Here is a 22466-nt window from a genome sequence, read left to right as displayed (position 1 = left end):
CAGAATATGGAGAGGTCCAGTCTGCCGCTCCACTCTGCCATCCCGAGCCCTGCCTGGGGAGAGAGTCCGGTGTGTATTTGCCCCTCACTGTGGCTTCCTCACTCATCCATTCTTCTCCAAGACTCAAGTTCTCTGCCACTTCCTTCTCTCACCTCTTCCCTGAAAGAAGTCTCATTGCCTGGGGCTGCTTAGCACAGCTGAAGGAGTTCTTGCCATTAGTGTCTTTTTCTTTTGGCTTTTCAATGGCTAGGATAAGGCCCACCTGTGCTATTGAGAGTGTTCTCTTTGTATAAAGTCAAGTTATTGTGGCTGATTACCACATCTACCAAACGCCTTCCCAGAAACACTTAGACCAGCATCTCAGTAACTAGGTGGGTGCAGGAGCCCAGGGTGCTGACATGGAAAACCCTGACAAAACTAGGACTTTAAGTGGGGAACACTGAGACTTGGGGCTTCAGTGAAGGGGGCAACGGGGAAGGGGAGCTAACATCCTGCTACATTCAAGGATTCGGGGGCCGTGAGTCTGGAGGGACAGTTCCAGAACACTATTAGGGGGAGTCATAAGCTCAGTGAAAACTGAGAGCCTCTGTGACTTAATTTTTTATTTTTTTAAAGATTTATTTATTTATTATGAATACAACATCCTGCCTCCATGTATGCCTGAACGCCAGAAGAGCGCACCAGATCTCATTACAGATGGTTGTGAGCCACCATGTGGTTGCTGGGAATTGAACTCAGGACCTCTGGAAGAGCAGTCAGTGCTCTTAACCTCTGAGCCATCTCTCCAGCCCCTTTAGAGAAACAGGTGCTCCCAGGCTTCCCTCCCACCCTCACCCCAGGCTTCCCTCTCTACCCCCACCCAGGCTTCCCCCTCTATCCCTACCCCAGGTTCCCCCTCCACCCCACCCCAGGCTCCTCCTCCATTCCTACCCCAGGCTCCCCCTCCACCCCACCCCAAGCAGTTGAGACTATGTCCAGCTTGGCTGCTCTGAAGTCTGGGCTGTCTTCAGGGACCCTTCTTTGGCTATGGAGCCTGGTACCATGTCATGCTCTCCACCCCTCTGGCTTTCCTGTAGTTTCCATTGTCTTGGGCCCTTCAAATCTGTTTATTTTTTAGTTTTTATCCGGTTATCTAAATTGTTTGTCCTCTATTGCCAGCTGTGGCATGTGATCCAGAAAGGAAATGACTTTTGGGAGTGTGGGAGCCAATAGCTCTAAGCAGGAACTGCCCACCTGTGGGAAAACAAGTTAAAAATCGCCATTGTGGTGACATAAATGTATTTATACTTTGACAGCACAAACTTTCTTGGAAGGAGCAAAGAGTTGCCCTGTGATTAAACAAAACAAAACTGTCACACATAACCACTAGTAGACAATGAAAAAGTTGACCTCCCCTTGTGTGAGTGAATTTCCTGTCTTCCGTGAAGTGGGGGAAAACTTGCCCCTGCTTGGATCATTTCTGTTTCACAAGGTGAAATTAACCGACAAACTAATTAATCAGAGGAAGTTGACCTACTAGACAAATGGGAGTTGCTATCATTTACAAGTATTTCTATTATTTATACATAATCTGAATGCAATTTGTTAGTCTACTTTGGTGTTAACAAGAAACAGTACACTTGGGGTTGTTCCAGGTCTGCTTACCCTAAAAATTGCTTATCATTGAGTTAAATGTCTGCTTTGTTGATCAGATTGCTTATTTAGGTTTTCTTGGATAGCCCGATTTTTGATCCATGGGTTAATGCCCAGGTTAGCCCAGCTTTTTGACCCGAGGGCTGTTGGGCCCCAGCCCCCACGGGGTCTCTGTGAGTTGTTTATTAACCATAACCACAGGTGCATCCTGTTTTCTGGCTTACAGCCCTGGCCTTGCCCCACTGGCATCAACCACTAATTATGAAAACACGAGCTCTTACACCTAGGATTTCTCCACTGTGCTGTAAGTCTGTATATAAGGCTGCTACCTCCTTGCAATAAAGACACATACATGCACGCACACACACACTCTCTTAGCACAAATGGCTGGACATCTTGTCTTTCACTTGAAACTCCAGGCTTTTGACCAATATGTTAGACTTGCTCGTGGAGCAGGTGCCACAATTGGAGGTCCCACCAAGATCAGGAAAGAAAGGGGACCCTGAGAGATCACCCTTGGAGGTTATGAGGGTGAATTGAAAATGGGTACCTCAACTTCTAAGAAAGAAACAAGTGAAAGAAAAAGTAAAAGAGTAAAGAAACAAGGTACTGGTACTAAGTGAAAGAAAAAGTAAAAGAAATAGAATAATAAGTAAATAAGCCATGTAAAGATGGAAAGTACACAGAGTCTGGAATGCTGTGTGCTATTGTTTGTGTTGTCTTTCAGTTGTTCAATTGCTAAAGAAGGAACAATAACTGCTAAAATACACTTGCTTATCAATGCTGCTAAATTAATCCAACTTGAATATTTTAAAAATGCTTTGACTTCAAAATTTAACTATAAGGACAGGTTACTTGGGAAAAGAATTTCTGCTTTTGTTTCCACATAAAATGAAAAGCTGTGGCTTCCTTCCAGATTAATATTATTTGATGAAGCAAGGCTCCCTGAAGCAGTGGCCCAGGTGATCCAACATTCAAAGCATCTGGGACAAGGCAGCCTTGCAGACCACTACAGCCAGGATTTCTGTTTTTTCTTAGAATCCCCAAGGTATTTTCACACCCTCAAGCAGCAGGAAGCCCACACTCCCAATATTGTTCATAAATGTTTGTTTTCCATTTAAATGGGGTTGGTTATGGTAGGCCCTTTAACCAAAGAATGGGCTGGTCCCTATCTCTGGGTCTTGTAGCCAATATGTTAGACTTGCTCATGGACTTATTATCATATACTTCATTTGGCTAAGGTGCCTCCACACTAGACAAGCCTAGGCTCAATTTGTCACTCGAGGGCCACAGAGAATCCTTCAGCTCAACTATGGTTGAGCCTACAGAAAAATTAGGCAGCCAGTAACCAGCAACACTAAGGGGATGCCAATCAACCTAAGAGGAGGGTCATGCAGCCTTGGGTGATTTCTTCATTGCCGGGTAAGATTGGTGTTAACATCCTAGTCACTTAAGATAGGAGCTGGTTTATATATAAAGAAGGGGGAGATGTTGGGCCCCAACCCCCACGGGGTCTCTGAGTTGCTTGTCAGCCAATAACCACAGATACATCCTGTTTTCTAGTCCTGACTTACAGCCCCAGCCTTGCCACCCTTAGCATCAACCTCTAGTTATGAAAACACGAGCTGTAACACCTGGGGTTTCTCCACTGTGCTGTAAGTCTGTATATAAGGCTGCTCCCTCCTTGCAACACACACACACACACACACACACACACACACACACACACACACACACACATTTGTAGCACAAATGACTGGACGTCTTGTCTTTCATTTAAATCTCCAGGCTTTTGCCGATACATTAGACTTGATCATGGCGCAGGCACCACGGAGGGCCACACTGGTTTCTGACTGAGCCTGGCCTCCCATGTCCCAAGGCTGCTGCTATCTGCAGCATCTTAGCCATTCGTCTGCATTTCATTCTTTTCTCACCATTGCTTACTGGTGGCTCTCTGATCTCAGCCTCTCAAGTACTGGGATCACCTGTCTGGCTTCTAAGCTAATATATAAACATTTTCTTTCTACAACCATGGTGTGATAATGTTAGGAGTAATTTTTAATGAGAAATATACATTATACTTCTGTAAGTGTGGTCACTTATACCCATCAAACTTGCATTTGATATTGTAGATACAGGACATTTCTGCTTATACAAGGGGCATGGGTGTACTCACAAGGAAATTACTAAGGACAAGAAGTCACTGGGACAGTGAAAACATGTAACAAAGACATTTAAGAGGGGAAAAGTTAGCTTAGTGTCAAATCCCAGAGTGATTTTCACATGCAGTGTAATGGACCATCAATTATGATGCCCGTGTTAAAGGCAGCTTAAAGCTTTCACTGCACTCTCTTCAAGCTCTAGTAGAGACCCATGAAGGGGCTTTCCAGGGATCTCAGCATTAACAGTGTAAAGGTTTAGGGGGTGGGCAGGCAGAAGTGTGGCCTCTGTCCAGCACAATAAAGCCCTAAGTTCACTGTTGAACTGCACTCATCCATTCTCCTGGGAAACCCTTCTGACGGACAGGAGCCCTCCCTCCTTCTGCAGGTGTCTCTCTAATGCAGTGCAGCGTCCTTCCCGTGGCACACCCTCTCCCCAGTGTCACCTTTGGTCCCTTATCTGGCTATATATTCCATCGTGGTACTTTGTGGCACGTGCTTTTGTACTCTGCCTCCTTTTGTCTCTTCCCATGAATCTCAAGCTCTACAAAGCAGGGGATTTATCCTGGTCATTGCTTCCTTTGCAAGGCTCTGAACAGGCAACATTGGCCCAGTAGGTATTGAGGAAAGGCACCAAAAAGAGTTGGTGTGGAGGGAATGCCACAGGCAACTGATGTCAGATTAGCAAGACATTGTTAGAGTCTGTTGTTTTCTCCCCGGCATTACCTACAACTGTTGAGTTTGACTTCTATTTGTGGTGCTGGGGAATTGAACCCAAGGCCTTCACATGTACAGCAAGCATCTGCGACTGGGCTGGGATGTGACATCAGAGTTGCTTAGAATGGTGGTGCTGTTAGAGCAACAGACCTTTCTTTCCTTGCTGACGCCTGTGTAGCTCAGAATTGCCAATCAGCAAACAAAGGCCTGAAAGGGCTGTGGCGCCCACCTTCTGCTATGTTGGTGCTATTTGCCCTTTTTCTCTCCCAGTGCCACTTTTAACTGATAAGATACATTTTAAGTTGAAGTCTAAGTGACCAGCCCAAATCCAAAACTTCTAGCTAAAACCAAACATCAGAGAACTGTTTCTGGGAAAGCTAGCTACTGTCTTTACAGCTCCATTTGGTCCTTAGATGGTGGGCATGGGTGAAGCTCCAGGATTAGCGTGAAGGGTCACACACTTCAACAAAAACCTTATAAGACAGGAATTTGGAATATATGCTATATAGTTGTCAACACCTACGCTCAATCAAAACAGATCTCTCTAGACCATGAACCTTTGTGGACAAGAATAGCATCTAACACATATGTTGCACACAAAGGCACATGTGTGGAATATGGAACATAGAGTTTTGTCAACTCTACAGAAATCTAGTCACAGCTGGGAAAAGAGAATCTCAGTTGAGGAATTGCATATATCAGGTTAGTCTGTGGGGGCATTTTCTTAATTGCTAATGGATGTAAGAGGGCCCAGAACGCTGTGGGTGGACCTATCCCTGAACAGGTGGGTTCAGGCGTTTGAGCAAGGTAGCTGAACAAGCCTATAAGCAGCATTTCTCCACAGTCTCTGCCTTGGCTTTCCTGGATGACGGGTCCTGTGAAGGTAAGATGAAATGAACGCTTCCCTCACCAAGCTTTTGGTCAAGGTGCTTATCACACCCACAGAAAGCCAATTAGAACACACAATGAGGAGGGTCCATAGACATTTTGGTTTTTTCAAGACAGAATTTCCCCGTGTAGCCTTGGCTGTCCTCAAATTTGATCTGTAGCCCAAGTGCTGGTATTAAAAGCATCACTGCTCAGCACAATTTTTAATTGACTGCTGTTAATTATGGGTGAAATGTTTGGGGCAATAAGCCTTCCATGGCCCAAGGATTCAGGGCTCTGGAACAAGAGTATGAAGAGCTGTGGCCAGGAGGGTGATATTTTCACTGCAAAGACTGGTATGTTTATCTTTAAATTGCTCTCCACAAAACTCTGTTTGCAATGATACCAGAAGCGTGCTTTTTTCGTGTGTGTAATGATACATAAAATAGTGGTATGGCCCCTCCCCCAAGAAAGACTGTGAAAACCAGAGTTGGGGATGGTGGAGAGGCAGTGTCTTCTGGACATGATAGGACTATTGTACCCAGGAACTTACAGCAGCTGCCAACTGTTAAGCATAGGGGCAGGAGGAGCTTATGAGCCCCACCCCTACCTTAGGAGCTATTGATGATTGATGGCTGGCTTCCAAGGGAGCCGGAGGCAATTTTCTCTGAGTAGGTCCTAGTGGGTTGACCATGCTTAGGCATCCACACGACTGATCATCAAAAAGGAAGTCAGGACAGAAACACAAGCAGGGCAGGAACCTGGAGGAAGACGCTGATGCAGACCTCATGGAAGGGGGTTGCTCTCTACGGCTTGGTCAGCCTGCTTTCTGATAGAATCGGCCCAGGGATGGCACCACCCATATCTATCACTAATTAAGAAAATGCCCTACAGGCTTGCATACAACTCTATCTTACAGCATTTTCTTGATTGAGACCCCCTCCTCTTAGATGACTTTAACTTGTGTTCAAACATGAATATGTATTAAATATGTACATTCCCACGTTTCCTTGAAGTCTCTTTCTCTTAAGACTTCCACATGCTTCAGCTCTCGTGTCGGGTTCCCTCTGGTATCTGTCATGAGGCTTTGTTGCATATCAGGCTATATTTGGGAAGTTTTCGGCAGTGCTGGGAGAACAGGAAATTGCCATCTATGTAGACTGGGAATCAAAATAGAGATGGAAAACCCCTTCTTAGGATGCTTACAACAGGACCATCTGAGTTCCTGCTGCACCTGGTGAGAGCAAGCATGGGTGGTGTGTCTGGGATGCTTCGGTAGAGTGGGTATACACACACACATGCGAAGGGACATAGGCATGCTTTAATAGATACCTAGGGAGTGTGGTGTTGAGTAATGTATTGTGAGAATGATGCAAAATGTTCTTATATAGATCAAGATGGCTACAACCTATGCCTCTACATGATGTAATCTTATGGGACCACCTCGTACATTATAATGTGGCACTTGACTATAATTATTTGGTATCAACTTCAAACACAATGATGCCTCATTAGGTCACACAGTGTTCCCAGAGCAAGATGGCACAGTGACATCATTCACAGCAGAAACAGAAATGCAGTTCTTGTTCCTTGTTCACCGCTAGCTTATGGGTTCATTCATTCAGCTACTGTAACTCTGCCCCTCCACTGGCTCTGTTACTCCTAACACTTAAATTCCTCCATGCTTGAGCTCATCCCAAGGTCTGTCCAGGCCCTCACCTTCTGGTCTCCTTTCTCTCCCTCTTTGTGGGTCTCCATTGGTCTCTGGCCCCACACCTCATTTCTCAACAGCTGCTGTTCAGGATTTTCTGCCTGTGGAAGCAGCATCCATATTTAACTACTGAACCTTCTATGAAATCCTCTTTGGCCAGTAACACTTCAGACATGAACCCACATTCCAGCATTTGAACCAACCAGCTCCTCTCCTGAGTTTCCTCTAAAGTGAGCCAGTTGTGGTGTTTACCTTTGATCTCAGTACTTGGGGAGGCCTAAGGTAGGCATACCACTTTGATGTAGGCTAGCCAGGTCTACATAGAGAGTTCCAGGATAGCCAAGGATATATAGTGAAACCCTGTCTCAAAAACAAGCAAATTCACCCACCCCCAAAACAAATAAAAGCATCAAAGGGAAATCAGACACAGGGGTGCATGAAGTGAAACACACGAGGGGTGTGTATAGTGAAATGCACAAGGTGTGTGTGGTGGACTGTACATGGTGTGTGTGTGTGTGTGTGTGTGTGTGTGTGTGTTACACAGAGTGAAATGTACCTGTGGCAATGTTTTGTGCCCCTTGCTTCTGGAATGTCTCAGCTGTGGTTGAGAACGGGAAGATTCTTCCGCAGGTGTCAGGTGATGAAATGAAAAGGAAGAGGTAGAAGTCTTCTCCTCGGCCCGTGTTTTTTCCTAGATTCTGTGTTAACACAAAATGAAGAGTGTGACTTGTGGCTAGAAGCCTGGGCTGTGTGGTCTGATGAGGTCTCTCTGCCTCCCAACCCTGTCACTTATCAACTGTACACCCTTAACTGATGAAGTTACCCCTCTCCCCCAAAATCTGCATTCCTATGGCACTGATGAAAGTAAGTGTGGGTGGTGTGCTTTTGGGCTGCGTCAGTAGAGTCGGTATACATTTTTGTATGTGCATATACACGTGTATACATAAGTATACTTTGATACAGACCTGGGGAATGTATTCTTGGGTCTGTGCTGTGACTAGAATTATGCTATCCTTTTGGGGGGCTGTGAGAATTAAGGAGGTGATGGAATGAAAATGAGGGCCCAGTCATTGTTAATCGCCCACACTGTTTTCTTCCTGAGTGTGGATGAGCAGGCACCAACTCTGTGCTGAGCCTCTGATAAAGGACAAGGCGGCCTCCTCCATGGCCCCAACTTTAAGACATCTTTGAGAGAGATGGAGCGAAGAAGTGAGCATCAATTGCACATTTCACAGGAAGCCTGGCAGGAACCCAGGCCACACACTAGCCACAGAGATATCTGATACTCAATGTAAGACCACAATGTGGTAGCAGAGGGGAAATAAAACCTGCTATGACAACACTTGGAGGCACAGCACGCGCTTATTTATATGTGCTCTTTTCCTCTCTGTGGCACACATCTCATTGGGGGTAAAAGTTTTGGAACAGAGACTTTAACCAGGGAGTACTTTGAGAACTGCCAGTGGCAGAGGAATCTGAGCCTCAATGACACAATAACCTGTTTTCTCTTCCTAAGTATGGCTTGGCATCTGCGTGTTCCCCAATGCACAGAGGACATTCTCAAATGATTCCGTGGCAAAATAAATAGGGAAGTCACTGATCAAACTGAGATATGAGAGAGTTGGTGTCCCTCTTATGTAATAGTACAGTCGGGACTCATGTTTGGGAAAAGAGGGCCATTTCCTATTGAGACGGTACATATACAAAGGTTCTTGGATCTGTACTCTCATTCGTGTGAGACTCAAAGACTATGCTGTGCACATTCTCAAAGCTCTGGCCAACACTCTCCTGTTTTATGTTTTATCTCACAACTTTGAGGATTGAACCTGGGCTTTGACATATGAGCCAAGCACTCTGCCACTGAGTCAGAACCCTGCACAATGCCGTTTTAGACAGCTGGGCTTAGAACTCTGCTTGTGGATAGAAGTTCTTGTTGAGAATGGAAGTGTTTCACTCTGTTTTGATTTTGATGGCATGGACTTTAAAAAGCCTACCTGCCACTGTTGCTTCTTTCAGCCCTGAAGAGAACTCTCACAGGGTGGTGGTTGCACACATCTTTAATCTCAGCATTTAGGAGGCAGAGGCTGGTGGATCTCTGAGTTCAAGGTCAGCCTGGCCTACAAAGTGAGTTCCATGACAGCCAGGGCTACACAGAAAAAAAAATCTGTCTCAAAAAAACAAAAAGAGCAGTGCGTTGGTGGTACATGCCTTTAATCCCAGCACTCGGAAGGCAGAGGCAGGCAGATCTCTGAGTTTGAGATCAGTCTGGTCTACAGAGCAAATTCCAGGACAGCCTCCAAAGCAAAACAGAGGAACCCTGTCTTGAAAAAAACAAACAAACAAACAAAATAAAACCAAACCGAAAAGAAAAAAAGCCTCTCAGCTGAGGGAGGGACAGCAGCTTCTCAGGGTGTCCTGGTGTGTGCTTTGAGGAAGGTTCTGTCTAGTTAGTGCCTCCACAGGCTCTGCAGTCACACAGAACCCTACTATTCTAACACTTAGTAACTGCAGGGCTTAGGCAAGTCACGGCAATCTTTTTTTTTCCTTTTTTGAAAATTTATTTTGTACATTCCAATCCCAATTCCCTCTCCCTCCTCTCCTTCTGCTCCCCCTACCCTACTCCTCCTATTTGCTCATTGGAGAGAGTAAGGCCTACCCTAGGAAGTCTACTAAGTGTGTTCCATCTTCTTGTTGAGGCAGGACCAAGGCACCTCTCCACCCCCCACACCTCTGTGTCTAGGCTGGGCAAGGTGTCTCTCCATATAGAATGGGATCCACTAAGTCAGTTTGTGCATTAGTGTTAGATCTTGGACCCACTGCCAGTGGCCTCATATATTGTCCCAGTCACACCATTGTCACCTATGTTAGGGGAGTTTAGTTTGGTCTTATGCAGGTTCCCCATTTGCCAGACCTGAGTCTGTGATCTCTCAGTAGCTCGGGTCAGCTAATTCTGTGGGTTTCCCCATCACAGTCTTGACTCCTTTGTTCATTTTATTGCTCCTCCCTCACTTTGATTGTACTCCCAGAGCTTGGTCCATTGGTTAGTTGTGGATTTCTGCATCTGCTTCCATCTGTTTCTGGAAGAGGGTTCTAGCTTCTCTGGGGTTGTAGCTTGTAGGATGGGTATCTTTTGCTTTATATCTGGTATCCACTTATGAGTGAGTACATACTATATATATCTTTCTGGTTTTGGGTTACCTTGCTCAGGAGATTTTTTTTTCTAGTTCTGTCCATTTGCCTGTGAATTTTAGGATGTCATTGCTTCTTACCATTGAGTAGTACTCCATTGTGTAAATGTACCACATTTTCTTTATCCATTCTTCAGTTAAGGGGCATTTAGGTTGTTTCTGAGATCTGGCTATTACAAATAATGTTGCTATGATCATAGTTGAGCAAATGTCCTTATGGTATGAATTTGCCTCCTTTGGGTATATGCCCAACAGTGGTATTGCAGAGTCTTGAGGTAGATTGATATGTATTTCTCTGATGATGAAGGATGTTAAGCATTTCCTTAAGTGTCTTTTTACAATTTAAGATTGTTCTGTTGAAATTCTCTGTTTAGATATGTACCCCATTTTTTAATTGGAGTGTTTGGTAGTTTGACCTCTAGTTTCTTGATTTCTTTGTATATTTTAGAGATCAGTCCTCTGTCAGATGTGGGGTTGGTGAAGATCTTTTCCCATTCTGTAGGGAGCCATTTTGTCTTGTTGACCATGGTCTTTGCCTTACAGAAGCTTCTCAGTTTCAGGAGGTCCCATTTATTAATTTTTGCTCTCAGTGTCTGTGCTACTGGTGTTCTATTTAGGAAGTGGTCTCCTGTGCCTATGCATTCAAATGTATTTCCACTTTCTCTTCTGTGAGGTTCAGTGTGGCTGGATTGATGTTGAGGTCTTTGATCCATTTGGACTTGAGTTTTGTGCATGGCAATAGATGTGGATCTATTTGCATTCTTCTACATGTTGACAGTTATACCAGCACCATTTATTGAATTTGTTTTCATTTTATATTTTTAGTTTCTTTGTCAAAAATTAAGTGTTCATAGGTCTATGAGTTGATATCAGGGTCTTTGATTCAATTCCATTGGTCCACCTGCTTATTTTTATGACAATACCAAGCTGTTTTCATTACTATAGCTCTATAATAGAGCTTGAAGTCAGGGATGGTGATGCCCCCAGATGATCCTTTATTGTACAGGATTGTTTTGGCTATCATGGGTTTTTTGTTTTTCCCATGTGAGGTTGAGTATTGTTCTTTCAAAGTCTGTGAAGAATTGTGCTGGGATTTTGATGGGAATTGCATTGATTACTGTAGATTACTTTTGGTAGGATTGTCATTTTTTACTATGTTGATCCTACCTATCCAAGTGCATGGGAGATCCTTCCATTTTCTGATATCTTCTTTAATTTCTTTCTTTAAAGTCTTTAAAGTTCTTGTCATATAGGTCATTCTCTTGTTTGGTTAGAGTTACTCCAAGATATTTTGTTATTTGTGGTTATTGTAAAGGGTGATGTTTCCCTGATTTCTTTCTCAGCTCATGTCATCTGTATATAGAAGGGTTACAGATTTTTTTGAGTTAATCTTGTATCCTACTACAATATTGAAGGGTTTTTTTTATCAGTTATAGGAGTTCTTCGTTAGGATTTTTGAGGTCACATATATACCATCATCAGCAAATAGTGTAAGTTTGACTTCTTCTTTTCCAATTTGTATTCTCTTTGATCTCCTTTTGTTGTCTTATTGCTCTAGCTAGAACTTCAAGTACAATATTGAAAAGGTATGGAGAGAGTGGACAGCCTTGTCTTGTTCCTGATTTTAGAGGAATTGCATTGAGATTCTCTCCATTTAGTTTGATGTTGGCTGTTGGTTTGCTGTATATTGCTTTTATTATGTTTAGGTATGTTCCTGTTATCCCTGATCTCTCCAGGATCTTTTTCATGAAGGGGTATTGGATTTTGTTTAAGGGTTTTTCAGCATCTAGTGAGATGATCATGTGGTTTTTTTCTTTCAGTTTTTTAATATAGTGGATTACATTGATGGATTTTCGTATGTTGAACCATCCCTACATCCCTGGGATGAAGCCTAATTGATCATGGTGGATGATTTTTCTGATGTGTTCTTGAATTTGGTTTTCCAGTATTTTATTGAATACTTTTGCATCTATGTTCATGAGAGTAACTGTAGCCCCATAAAGAGTTTGGCAATGTTCTTTCTGTTCCTATTGTGTGGAATAATTTGAGGAGTATTGATATTAGATCATCTGTTAGAATTCTACACTGGATCCATCTGCGTCTGGGCTTTTTTTGGTTGGGAGACTATTGATAACTGTTTCTATTTCCTTAGGGGCTATAGGCGTATTTAAGTTGTTTATCTGTTCTTGATTTGATTTTGGTATGTGGTACTTATCTAGAAAATTGTCCATCTCCTTAAAGTTTTCCAGTTTTGTGAAGTATGACCTGATGATTCTCTAGATTCCCTCAGAGTCTGTTGTTAAGTGCCCCTTTCCATTTCTGATTTTGTTAATTTGGATATTCTCTCTCTGTCTTTTGGTTAGTTTGGATAAAGATTTGTTTAATTTGTTGAATTTTTCAAAGAACCAATTCTTCGTCTCATTGATCCTTTGCATTATTTTCTGTGTTTCTATCTTATTGATTTCAGCCCTCAATTTGACTATTTCTTGCTATTTACTCCTTCTGGGTGAGTTTGCTTTCAGTTGTTCTGTTAATTCACTAGTGTGGGATTTTCTCAGCTTATTTATGTAGGTATTTTGTGTTGTGAGCTTTCCTCTCAGCACTGCTTTCATTGTGTCCCATAAGTTTGGGTATGTTGTGAGGTCATTTTCATTAAATTTTGGAAAGTCTTTTCTTTCTTTCTTTATTTCTTCCTTGACCCAGTGGTGGTTCAGTTGATCATTGTTCAGTTTCCATATGTTTGTGGGCTTTCTAAAATTAATGTTGCTGTTGAATCCTAAATTTAAACTGTGGTGATCTGATAGGGTACAGGAATTTATTCTAATTTTTTTGTATCTGTTGAGGTTTGCTTTGTTACCGAGTATGTGGTCTATTTTTGAGAAGATTCCATGAGGAACTGAAAAGAAAGTATATTCTTTTGTGTTTTGGTGGAATGTTCTGTAGATATTCATTTGAGTCATAACCTCTGTTAGTTCCCTTATTTCTCTGTTGAGCTCCTGCTAATAGATCTGTCCAGTGGTGAAAGTGGGGTGTTGAAGTTTCCTACTATTAGTGTGTGGAGCTTGATTTGTGATTTAAGCTTTAGTAATTTTTGTTTTACAATACAGGAGCCCTTGTGTTTGGGGCATACATGTTCAGAATTGAGATTTCCTCCTGATGGATTTTTTTCCTGTGATGAATATGAAATGCCCTTCTTTGTCTTTTTTGATTGATTTTAGTTTGAAGTCTATTTTGTTAGATATAAGGTAGCTATACCAGCTTGTTTCTTAGGTCCATTTGATTGCAAAATTTTTTCCCAACCCTTTACTTTGAGGTAATGTCTGTCTGTGAGTTTGAGGTGTGTTTCTTGTATGCAGCAGAGGGATGGATTCTGTTTTAGGTAATGTCTGTCTGTGAGTTTGAGGTGTGTTTTCTTTTTTTATTATTTATTTTTAAATTTAAATTTAGATTAGAAACAAGGTTGCTTCACAAGTCAGTTCCAGGTCCCTCTCCATTTCCCTCCCCTCCTCCCGTGCCCTTCCACCAACCCCCTGAGGTGTGTTTTCTTGTGTGCAGCAGAAGGATGGATTCTGTTTTCATTTCCAGTCTGTTAGCCTGTGTCTTTTTTATAGGTGAATTGAGACCATTTATATTAATGGATATTAATGACTAGTGATTGTAGTTCCTGTTATTGGTGGTGGTGATGGCATTGTGTGTCCAGATCCCTTTTTTGGGGTTTGCTGCTATAAGCTCATCTATTTTCTGTGTTCTTGTGGACATAGGGCTGGGTTTGTGAAATTACAGCAATCTTTAGTGGCCTAAGCCAGAAGAATTGAAGGTTGAGGCGGTGTATACTTGTAATTCTAGCACTCATGAGGCAGGAAAGGTTGTTTTCGGCCAAGTTAGAGGAACACAGGACATTAGGGTAGGATAGCCTGGGCTACGCGTGGTAAGTCTGCCTTAAAATACTCAATTGTTGAGAGGATTCAATCTTGTTTGTATGCTAAGATAAAGCCCATGGGGCTGGAAAGATCACTCAGTGATTAAGCACATATTCTGTACCTGATTTAGGTGGCTCACAACTGCCTGTAACTCCAGCTCCACGGAATCTGACACCCTGTCCTCACCTCCTCAGGCACCTGTACGGAAGCATTCATGTGTGTGCATGGTGCACACCATTTACAATTAAAACAAATCTGTAAAGAAAAATCTAAGCTTAAAAGAACCACCAAGGGGAAAAAAAGAACCACCAAGATAAAGTGGCTCAAACTCTCATTTTTCTCCCATCCGAAGCTGGCTAGTGACATGATCAGGTTGTTAGGGATACTCCATGTTGCTGCTCCTCAGTGTCTGCTCTTGGGTCACTGTCTACACTGGGGCCCTGCCAGGGAATGTGGTGCATCTCTACTGCACGAAAAGACTCTGGCCCTAGCTTTTGCTCCTGCTCCATTGCCACAGCGCCGCCTTACGTGGGCACAGCGGAGAACACGGGAAAGTAGAGTCTTCAGGAGGCCAGGCGTTGAGTGGGGAAAAAGGGAGTTTTGCTGGACAAGGAACCACTTACCACTGTACACAGCACCCTGTTTAGTACATTGCTTAGAATGAGATCCTATTCTCATCAGTTATCTTCAGTATATATTCAGTGTATTTCCTCAGTGAGCTCACCACCTGGAACATACTAGATATGCCCAACCATTGCTTTTTAAGAGAAATACAAGCCAGTAGACCGACTCTTCCTTCAGAGATGTGTTTTTTAAGGGATGGTAGGCTGCAGTGGTACAGGAGGAGTGTTCTCTCTTTTGTTAGAGGGGAGTTATGAGGAAGGGCTGGGAGATCAAGTATCAAGACCTCATCAACCATGAGCATGTCTGTCGGGCATGCATGTGTGTATGAGGTGGTGCATGCATGTGTGTGTGTGTGTATGTGTGTGTGTGTGTGTGTGCATGTGTGTATGAGGAGGTGTATTCATGAATGTGTGTATGTATGAGGGGGTGCATTCATGCATGCTTGTGTGTGGTGCATACATGTGTGTGTACATGTGTGTATGAGGGAGGTACATTCACACACGTGTGTAGAACAGGGGTTGACTGGGGATATCTTTATCATTTTCCACCCTGTCTTTTGAGACTGGATATTTTCACTGGACCTGAAGCTTGTCATTGCAGCTGGATAGGTTAGCTGGTTAGCCTTTAGGGTCCACCTATCCCAAGTCCGTCAGTGCCAGGGTTATAGATGCAGCTGGATAGGTTAGCTGGTTAGCCTTTAGGGTCCACCTATCCCAAGTCCATCAGTGCCAGGGTTATAGATGCAGCTGGATAGGTTAGCTGGTTAGCTTTAGGGTCCACCTATCGCGTGCCCATCAGTACCAGGGTTATAGGTGCACATCACCATGTGGAGCTTTTATGTGGGTGTTGGGGGTCCAGATTCAGCTCTTCATTTTTGGCCATAAGTGTGGGCAATCTCTCGCTATGCAGCAGAAGCCTGAGAGGTAGGTTTTGCTTACAGTGGTGGGGATTCAACTCAGGGCATCATGCGTGCCAGGCAAGTGCTCCCTTACTCAGGGCATCATGCGTGCCAGGCAAGTGCTCCCTTACTCAGGGCCAACTCTAACTGCATGAAGAAGGCTTTTGGAAGCCTAAGTATAGTGTTTCAAAGAGTAGACACATTTTCTTTCCCAGCGTGTTGACTGTTGCCTATTTGTGAGGCTGACGTGTCTCATAGGCAGTGGTTTCCCTCCTACGTCATAAATACTGAAATGAGCTCCGTGAATTCATCAGGTGGTTTTCAATTCTCAGTGAAACATCATTCTAGCAAACTGGAAAGGCACAAGCAGATTATCCCTGGAGGTGGGAAGGGAAGGTTCTTCTTAAAGTTTTGGCTAAGCTATTTGTCTGGCCAGTTTGGAATTGGGCACTGTCAGGTTTGGAGGAGCAAGTACTGGCTAGCCACCCTAAGCAGAGTCCCATTCTCAGTACAGTTGTCCAGTCTGGCTGGCCTTGAGCAGAAGAGTTTCTGGAAGATCTCAGCCTCTAGTACAGGTGGCCTAAGTTTTGGACCTCTTTTTTTTTTTTTTTTTTTTTTTTTTTTTGCTTGTTTGTTTTTCGAGACAGGGTTTCTCTGTATTGTTTTAGAACCTGTCCTGGAACTCACTCTGTAGACCAGGCTGGCCTCGAACTCACAGAAATCCGCCTGCCTCTGCCTTCCAAGTGCTGGGATTAAAGGAATGTGATACCAACACCTGGTTAGACCTCTTTTATTGTTAGCATTTGTTTTCATCTTTGCCTTGTGATATGCTCTTTCATGGAAGCACCTGTCTGTCTTACTCAGGCAGGTTTTTCCTCTCTGGAGTTACACAGTATCATTTTAGATCCTCGCACATCTCTTTCTTCAGATGGTAGGGCATTTTGTGTAAATAGAGTGTCATTTTCACTGCCTAGTTCCTTGAACTAGTGTGTAGGCATGTGATGGTTAGTTTTTGTTTGTTTGTTTTTTTGGTTTTTCGAGACAGGGTTTCTCTGTAGCTTTGGAGGCTGTCCTGGAACTCACTTTGTAGACCAGGCTGGCCTCGAACTCACAGAGATCCGCCTGCCTCTGCCTCCCGAGTGCTGGGATTAAAGGCGTGTGCCACCAAAGCCCGTTAGTTTTAATTGTCAATTTGACGCAACCTAGAATCACTGGGAAGACAGCCTCTGTGAGGGATTTTCTTTTCTTTTATTATTTTAATTTTAAATAGCTTGCTTCACATGTCAATCCCAGTTCCCTCTCCTTCCCCTCCTCCCACACCTCCCTACTATCCCCCCCAGCCTCCCACCCTATCACCACTAGTGTCTGTCATTTCACTCAGGGCAGGGGCCAGGCACTCCCCTAAGAGTCCAGGCTGAGAGAGCATCTATGAGGGATTTTCTAAGCAAGGTTGGCCTGTGGAGGATTGCCATGACTGCCTTAGCTGATGTGGAAAAGCCTGCTCTGAAAATGGGCAACAATATTCCTGGGTTTGGGCCCCGGACTAAGAGTATCCAGCTAAGCAAACGCATGCACGTTTCTCTGCTCTGGAGTGTGGATGTAATGGAATCGCTGCTTCAAACCCACAGTGATGCTTTCTCCCATCAGCTGATTTTTCATTAGGGTATTTTTTTTTTTATCACAGCAACAGAAATGAAATGAGGACATGTTTGCATCTCCCACATTGAAACAATTCTGTCTTAGAGGGAAGGAGGAAGGCAGCTTGAAACTTACTGGTCATAAGTTTAGAAAATGATAAACCCTCCTTCCCAGAACAGCTAGGTAGAGCTGATTGCCAATTAGCCAGGGAGCTCCAAGGATGCAGCTTTGAGAGTGGGTAGTCTCACAAAGTAAGATGAACTTACAAGTGATATGGCTATCTGTGAGCCACCTAAGCTCCTGGAACCCCAGTGAGCTCACTAGTTTACCACTAGGGCAGAATTGTTTCTTTTGGTCTGTGTTGACTCATGTCTTCCCAGGAAAAGTCACACATCACTGAACGACAGGAGTGAATTGCCCTTGAAAGAATATGAAATACCCTTGTGATTCTAGATTGGGGGGCACAGGGATCCCAGTCAGTGCTCCACTAAGTTGTGCATGGTCCAAGTTGAGGCAAATGAAGACTACTGTAGTAAGGATCTCGAATGTCTCCTAAAGATCTATGGGCTAAAATTGTGGTCCACGGGTGATGGGAATTTTAGGAGGTGGGGCCTTGTGGGGGTCCCCAGGTTACTGAAGAGAACTGTGAGTGCCCCTCCTTCTTCCTATCTCAGTTTTTGTTTCCTGGCCATGAGGTGAACACTTGATGGCCTCATCAAGTGTTTCTACCCTCTCCTCAGATGAGAAACAATGGGGCCCATTGATCACAGGCTGGAATCTATAAAAGTCTGAACCACCCCCTCCCAGTGGAAGACCACAAACAACACACACCAAAGACCACCAATCCTTTCTGGTTAATTATTGCTAGCATTTTAAAATTTAAAAACTAGCCCAAGGATTAATGTGGTCTGTGGGTCAGGGAGCTTTAATGTGTGTGTGTGTGTGTGTGTGTGTGTGTGTGTGTGTGTGTGTGTGTGTGTGTAAATTATGGGATGGATCTATCAATGTCTGCACTGAGCCAGAGATTTAGAAGTAACTGTCATTGCACCTGCCCTGATAGTCGCAGTTGTTTGTGGTGAGGGCAGGGATCAGATATGGGAAGCAGAGGTGTGAGTCTCAGGTAAGTCACACCCGATGGGGTTGGTGTCTGTGCCTGGTTGGAGTTCATCTGCCATGGGGAACAGCTTGAAAGGGAGTAGAAGCAGGAAAGACCAGCCTGTGCATGGGCCGAGCAGTCATGGTTCTCTGTGACTGGGCCTGGGTGGGGTTGGGAAGGCTAGACTCGGAGGCAGGGAGTGCTGAGGAAAGGTTGTACTGGGGTGAACCTCTTGGGCTGGCTGCTGTACGGAGCGAGGTTGGGAATGGACGGACTAAGAGCAGGGGTCGAACTGGGAATCTAATGCAGAAATTCAGGCCAGAAATGCCAAGGGTCTGAAGTGACAGGGAGGCCAGATGTAGACTGATTTGAGAGAGGCAGGGAAAGGAATGGGTGGGTTTTAGATACTGAGGCTTTGTGGGAAGAAGGGGCACCAAAGTAGAGCAGAGGACTGTGGGTGAGAAACTAGGCAGGGCTTCAGCTCCTGGTGCAGACCTGCAGGGAAGCTCTAGCTTGGCCTTAGCTAATTGAGCTGGGCTTCACTCTCAGAGGGATATCCCAGACCACAGAGGATGGGGGACGGCACTGGCTCACACACAAGGATTCTCTCAAGTTGAGCTAAGACATCTAGGTGTCTATACCGCCTTAGTGATGCTCCTTGGTTATTCTTAACTCGTAGGGTCTTAGTGAGAATCCAAAACCTAACCTGCTGTATGTAGCTGGGAGCTTGACCTGGCCAAAGCTCCTGTTGCAGTTTCAGATCTGAGGAACAGAGTAGGTAGAACCAGTTCTCTGTATCCTACCGGGTTCTTGATAGTTCAGTTTCAAACCCGGCAGCTAGTCTAACCATAACGCCCCCTTTGCCACCTTCCCTTTCTTAGCGGCAAACATGGAAGGCTCTTCTTCAAACAAAACCACAAGCCCAGCCCGCCACCACTCACCACGTTATTAATTCGTAACTTAACACAAAACAAATGCTTACGAGAAGCAGTTAAGACTTCTCCAAGAATATTTATTTTGAGTGACTAAACTATACACTTCCTGTTCGGCGCTAAGGAAAATTGGTCTGTATTATTCCAGGGAAATGTCAAGACCACTAAGTGTTGGTGCTTTCTGACCTGTGTTCTGGTGAACAGTCTCCACATGGTTCTCATAATAACATACATCAGAGATGGCTTCAACCCGAACGTCAAACTTCATTAAAGGTACAAACCCCCTCAAAGTTATTTTGAATATCCCACAAAACAAGCAAATGCACATCAGCACAAGTCATTTTCCACCCCTTTGGGCGCCTTGTGCTGCAGGGGGTTTAGCAACTTGGTGTGTGTTATTCTAAGGGTGGAAGTTGGGCCCCTTGGCTCTGTCAGAATGACCTCTGCCAGCGGCCAATGGACTCTGGAGAAACTCTCCTGCTTTAGAAAAACATTAAAAAAAAAAACCCCGATGTTCTCACCTCAGCTGATTGATCCGGTGATAACCTGGGTGCACACAGTTCAATTAAACATGAATATGTATTTGTATTTTCTGTGACATGCCAAGAGTCATTCTGCTTTTTTCTTTCTGGGGATTGACACAGGAGGCGGGATTTGTGGAACAGTCTAATTGCTTGAAATCTCAGTTTCATGATGTGTATGTCCCATGTGGATACATCCGGCTGGTAACTTTCTGCAGTATCCTATAGCTGTAGAATGCCGTGCAGGACCAAGGCCTCCTGCCTGCCTTAGCCGGAAGAGGATGAGACGGGCACAGTGAGAAAGGGAGCTAATCTTTGATGTTTCATAATTAAGTGGTTTGACTCTTGTAATACTTTATAGTGCATATTTTATTTCCAAAACGAATGTTTGTATCTGTTTTGGTTGGCTTTGAACATCTCCAAAAGCTGGGTAGTATTGAAAGAGGCCTATTTCTTTCATGTTTTTTAGATATCTTATTTTTAGGGTTAAACTCCAGGGGATAAAAGCTCTTAGGGTTCTGAGGGTAATGTTCTGTTTGCATATGTATGTGATGTATGTTCATGTGCCTGCGTGCTTGCATATGAAGGCCCGAGGTTGCCTTGGATGTCTTCTATCACTTTCCACTTCCTGAATCTAGCTGCAGTTAGGTAGGATGCCTCGACTACCTACCTTTTACTGGGTTCTGGGCCTTTGAACCTTGGTTCTCCTGTTTGTACAAGTACTTTACCATAGAGCCATGCCCCCTGCCCCTGGTTCTGAGTTGATGCATACATACGGATGCCTGATTTTCTCTACTATCTTTGCCTTTTGATACCTAGTATCTTTTCGAAGAAAAGAGAGTGCCAAAAGCTGTTAGAGTTCCTTGACTCACACCACCTCTATTCAAAGTGCTCCCAGTGGGCAGGGTATAACGCAGAAGTCCTGGCTTGCTTAGTGAAGCCATGAATTCTAGCACCGCTAATTACCAAAAAAAAAAAAAAAAATACAATCCCTGCTCTAAACCTCTGACCAATATGGTGCTTTGTTCAAAGGGCTTTAAAATGAAGCCATTCTGAGGATCTGAATTTAAGACACTTTGGAAAGTTATTAGGGCATTGTTTGGTAGGCAAAAAGTTACATTAAGAATTTTGTGCCAAGGGGAAGGAGCCAGGGCGCCTCAAGATGTATCGTCTGACCTCATTCGTGCTGCCCGGGGCCTTGGTCATGTACAGTGGCAGAAGCCTCCAAAGCAGTGCAGTGATAGCAGCCTACAAGTATGTGAGTGTACAGGAGCTTGAGATGGACACGAAGTCCCCAACTGAGCACGCAGCTCGGACTCTGATGTGGACAGAACTTATCCAAGCACCGGGTATGACCCTGAGCTACCTCTTTGGGGAACCTGCCATCATCAACTATCCATTTGGGAAGGGACCACTGAGTCCACGTTTCCATGGGGAACACACATCGCGCGGTTGCCCATCTGAGAAAGAACGCTGCATTGCCTGCAAACTCTGTGAGGCTGTCTGTCCTGTACAGGCCATCCCCATGAGGCTGAGCCAAGAGCTGATGGCAGTCGCCGGACTACACGCTATGGAACTAGCTCTTGTAGACCCCCTGCCTGCTGGGATTAAAGGCGTGCGCCACCACTGCCTAGCCAGTGCTCAGTGTTCTAGCAGAGCATCCAAGTAAGGTTCCCAGCGCCCAATGGGTGGGTCACAACAATCTGTGACCCTAGTTCCGGTGGTCCAATGCCTCTGACCTTCACAGGCACCCAAACTCGTATACATACATACATATGCATAGTTAAAAATAAATATTATAAAACCAACTGGGTGTGTACTCATAATCCCAGCTCTCAGGAGGTAGAGGCAGGCAGATCTCCATGAGTTTGAGGCCAGTCTGGTTTACAGAGCAAGTTCCAGGACAGCCAAATAAATAAAAATATTTATTATCAAATATAAATGAAAATTAAATAAAAATTAAAATACTGTAAAAAATAATAAACAACAATAAGAGAAGCTCACTAATGTGAAGCTCATCACCCTGGGTCATATTCTACTCTATTCCCCTGGAGTTTTGAGTCAAAGTTAAAGTTACAGAAGAGGGGGCATGGTTTTCCCAGTAGGGTCAACCTGCAGGGTCTGGAGGTGCTCAGTTTCAGATCTGGGACCTCTCTGCATCCAGGGATGCAGAGGCTTTGGTTGTTGTTTTTCCTTTTCTTTCTTTTTTGGTTTTTTGAGACAGGGTTTCTCTGTATTGTTTTGGAGACTGTCCTGGAACTCGCTCTGTAGACCAGGCTGGCCTCAAACTCACAGAGATCCGCCTGCCTCAGCCTCCTGAGCGCTGGGATAAAAGCAGTATCTAGGTTTCTGCCAGGAGGCCTGCCCTGTTTATGCCATCGTGGAAGGCCCCAACTTTGAGTTCTCCACAGAGGCACATGAGAAGCTGCTCAACAATGGGGACAAATGGGAGCCTTAAATCTCTGCCAGCATCCAGGCTGACTACCTGTACCGGTGACCTGGCCACTTGGCTCAGTCCTGTGTCCTGATGCCCATAAAGAAGCTATGATCCCCCCACTAAAAA

General features: G+C 44.3%; 1 long non-coding RNA gene and 1 pseudogene across 2 annotated transcripts in view; both read left to right on the top strand.

The window, feature by feature from the left end:
* The window catches only part of LOC110341501, a 46405-nt gene that overhangs the window by 16995 nt on the left and 6944 nt on the right, over positions 1-22466 (top strand). Inside the window, exons 1-2 of one of the 2 annotated variants that reach the window (XR_002383467.2) lie at positions 5275-5391; positions 19531-19655. This is a non-coding gene — a long non-coding RNA (uncharacterized LOC110341501). Of the gene's footprint in view, positions 1-5274; positions 5392-19530; positions 19656-22466 lie in introns of those variants that run through there. The other variant, XR_002383468.2, reaches the window with a different exon arrangement.
* LOC101838323 lies at positions 21066-22400 on the top strand (annotated as a pseudogene).

Source organism: Mesocricetus auratus, unplaced genomic scaffold (genome assembly GCF_017639785.1).
Source record: "Mesocricetus auratus isolate SY011 unplaced genomic scaffold, BCM_Maur_2.0 Super-Scaffold_100676, whole genome shotgun sequence".
In the NCBI taxonomy this organism is placed as follows: domain Eukaryota; kingdom Metazoa; phylum Chordata; class Mammalia; order Rodentia; family Cricetidae; genus Mesocricetus; species Mesocricetus auratus.
This window is presented reverse-complemented; position numbering and strand designations above follow the sequence as displayed.